The following is a 4,134-nucleotide window of genomic DNA, read 5'->3' on the forward strand; positions in this document are numbered from 1 at the left end:
TCTTCTATGGGATGACTAACCTAAAAACAATGATTTATAGTCTGTTTTCTGTTGGACAATCGAGTCCTATTTTTCATGGAATTCTTGATTTTTCTCAACAAAAATAATACTTAAAATTTGGGTGATGTTTTATATAATGATCTTGTTTTCCTATTTCACTGTACTGCCAAAACTTGACACATTCAAAAACAGCCCACCTTAAAAATAAAACAAAATCCAGTTAAAAATTGATTATATATGAAAAAATCTTCTGTATTATCATCATAATATATTGCTGACAGTATAGTGCAAAAATTAAATCTGAAATGGAACACAAGTGACCTGTCTGTAGCAAGTTTTATTTTTCTGAGACTTTATACCAATTGCTGACTCCCAGAAGTACTTGGCATTGAATAATGAGAACAAAAAGGGCATGCAAGATCATAGTTGATAATTTTAAATCAAGCCTAAGAAAAAGATCTCTTTCACACATCCTAGATAAGTAAGTGGTTAAATCTAATGATTTTATATTGATAAATAGAACAATTTATTTTTCAAGTTAGCAACATAATAAATTCTATTTTCTGTTTGTATGTGTTATGTATTTAACACTTACCAATGTCTTTGTTCTATTACTTGTAGGGAATAGTTCCCAGATATTTGTTTATTACACCATGAAAATAGAGGACTGGTACCTTATTCATATGTTCATCAAGCCTATGATTATCATTTTATGGTATTCTACAGAATTTACTTTGCTACGTTACATAATTACTATGCTTTGGTGGAATGTAACAGACGTAAGTAAAAATCATATAAATCAGATGAAATGAACACCTGCTGGAGGCCAGCTAGTAACATAATCTTCAAGGTGACCCAGTGCAATTACTCTGCCTACACAAAGATTTTTAATAGTTCCCGGATTATTAGAAAAGGTGTAAATAATTATATGGTAAATATTGGCTCATCACAGATAACAATGAGCTAATAAAGTGCTTCGGTGATTCATCTGTCTTTCAAAGTGCACATATCCTGGGAATAACTTCAGAAATTCTGAAGTACATGCTCCAATAGGGCCATTGAACAAATAAGTAAGTGTAGGGTAATTTCATCGAATTTGTCAAAAGATCATTTGTTTTCCTTTGAAGAAAAACGTTAAATAAAATATGAGTCTTTTATACTGGCTTCCCTAGAAAATAGAGACTGAGGCAAAAACTTATGTGCTAATGCTGTAGAGGTGAGTGCAAACCCAGGGCAGCAAGAGTGAGGGAGGACAAATGTGAGAGGAGCAGGTGGGAGATAAAACACGCAGGGAATCACTTCCTGGCTGGCCTCTCTTTGGGACAAGAGCAGCTGACCTCTCAGTCACATGGGACATCCCCAGATGGGTGGTAGGAACTGCTGAAACTTGGGGCAGTCTGGCTGAGGAAGAGATGGGAGAAAAATTTACCTCTGGGCCCCTCTCTCCCTCACCTCTCCAGGTGTCCCCTCTTGTAGAGTGTGAAGTCCTGCGTTTCCAAGACGTATGAGCCCGACTTCCCAGCAGCCTCTGGGGAAGTGTGTGTCTCAGTGGGTCCAGACTTGCCAGTTCCGGGTGCAGCAGGGAGCCTTCCTGGGTCCTCAGCATCACGTGTTCTGCCTTCAGAAGGACGGTCTGGGGCCAAGGTGTCGGGTTAGAGGGAACGTGACCACGCAGGTGTCCACAGGAACATAAAAGTCCACCATAACCCCTTTTTCCCTCTCAAATCTTGTGTACATTTACAATGTCTCCTTTTCTACCAGATGTAATTTATTTAATGAAATGGACAAGTTTCCAAAGCTTTAGGGAACTTTAGGATTTTTAAAATATGTCCAATCGTCAATTGGTTAAGTCTTCAAGACCTTCAGAAGAGGATTTCATGGGTGTTACCTTCAGTAAAAGCCACCAAGAATTAATGACCAGGAAGGATAATGTTGATGCCAGTAAATGTCATAACATCTTGTCTAAAAGGGAAAGTCCCAATAACTGCGTGCAGGAAGTAGACCCAGACACCCATGGGCAGATGGGAAGTTAGTGTGCGAATATCTGTCAGGATGGCGGGGCGGGATGGGGCTGTGGTTTCTCCAACTGTATAAATGATGCCTTCCAGAATTTTGCTCTTTCGTGCAGAAGAAGTGAATTTTGTATATTTTCAGTGACTGTTTGTCCTAGTTTATTTAAAGTGTTGATGCTTTAGCCTCATTATCATTTCTTGAATGTGGCTGTGATTAAAGAGTATCTCAAACAAGAAAGAGGAGTCAAAGTGTATGTGAGCATTTTTTTTTCCACAAAGAGAAAGGTCTTAAATATCCAGCGCTTTTTCTGACAGCAAGAAGTAAGACGGCTCCACTTATGGCTGTAGGTGATGGTGTGGAAGGGAAGAAACCAAGCAGTGCGTCCTGTGAATGCTATCACTCCTTGGGACCAATGTAATTTTTGCAGGATCTAATGCAAGCAATCCCATTATTTTTGTTTGCTTTATATGAATTTCCATTTGTTAATTTTGCATAAGTTTTGTTTCTAATTGGAGAGCTTGTTTCATGTAAAACAAAGGAAACAGAATACAGGGGATTTTGTGTATACTTAGTGAAGAAGGATTTAAAATACGAAGACTTAAAAAGGAAGGTAAAAGTTACCAGAAATACCTGAAAGCGTTTGCTCACTCACTTCTTCTCATGTGAGATGGTGGTTTTATTTTAACAAAGGAGTCAGTTCCTCTTTATGGCTGAAAATGAATGTGGAAATGATATTTGGCATGAACATCCCTCACGCACGCCGTGAATGTTTGAGAGGCTCCCACAAATAGCACCCCCTTCCTTGCTTCAATTTAGAACTAACTGAAAGGGACAGAGAGACAGGTGGAGAACAAGCTGTCACTCACCTTATGGATTAAAGCAGGTGTAGACCACTTGACTGTGGCCTGTGGGCTCTAGGAGTTTGGTCTTGCTCCTGAGAATGAGGCAGGCGTGTTCACCCCATCATAGGTACAGCTGGAAATCTGTAGCTCTCCCAGGAAGGTTGTGCCTCTAATTTTAATAAAGTGGAGCAAAACTCATCTCCCTGTAAAACAGCCAGCTCCGAGGAGAAGGGACAGGCCCCAGCTGGGCTGTGCCCACCCACTTCCTTCTCCCCAAGTCGTGGACCAGACAGCCCCGACTGCCCTGGTCAGGAGTCAGCCCAGGGAGCGAGAATGTGAGGGCATCATTCTGTCTGGATGTCCAACCTCAGACTTGGACTGCTTCTGGTTGCCACGTAGGGGTGGGTTGGTGATGGTGTGGGTGTTAGAGAATGAAAAATGAACCCCTGCAGTTGGCATTGTTCAAGCTTCCACAAGTAAAGTAAGCATTTTATATCAACAAGCCAAGTCACAAAACAAACAGCTTGTTCTATCAGCCTCAGAGTTTGATTTGAGGTCGTGCCTTTTTTGTACCTGGTTGAACATCAGACACACCCTGGAAGGTGCTGCTTGTGTGGCCTCATCACGAAATGTAATTCTCCAACTGTTCTCTCTGGGAGCACGGTGGGATTCTGTGGGCCTTCTCAGAGAACTAATTTAATTGATTCCTAATTAATCCATCATTCCTGTAGTCAGGAGTAAAGCACAATGTGTAAAAATCAAAGACAAGATTTTGTGTGTTTGTTGTTTTCTTTTTGGTTTTGCCTATCTGCAAATAATCTTGTTCCCTGCCCTCTGCTTGAACTTGGATGGATGCTGATATGTTTTTGTTCTCTGATTAAGACCTAAGTTTTGAAGTTCTCTTTTAGAGTTTGGCATTCAAACATTTTAGTGCTTTTCCTGTTTCTAATAAACCCAGTTGCCATGGAAACTTTCTTTGTGACCGTTTATTTACTTACTATATGAATCAGCAAAAAAGACTAGACTTAACGTGCCTTCCTGAGATCCTGGCATGTCATTTCCCTTCTCTGTTGTTTGGGGTCAAAGTGGAAAGTCCTTACACCCTATGGCTGATCAGTTACACACCAGTGTGTACTGCTTAAACCTCTACAGACCTGATTTAGGTTTTACTTCCTTCTGGAATGATGGGTGTAGAGGTGCCAGAGGAATTGAACTTTGCTCTTTCTGTATGACCTGGGTTCTTTTTATCAGCGTGGGGGCCTGTTAGCCCCTAAAACAC

This window comes from Balaenoptera ricei, chromosome 2, assembly GCF_028023285.1.
Source record: "Balaenoptera ricei isolate mBalRic1 chromosome 2, mBalRic1.hap2, whole genome shotgun sequence".
In the NCBI taxonomy this organism is placed as follows: domain Eukaryota; kingdom Metazoa; phylum Chordata; class Mammalia; order Artiodactyla; family Balaenopteridae; genus Balaenoptera; species Balaenoptera ricei.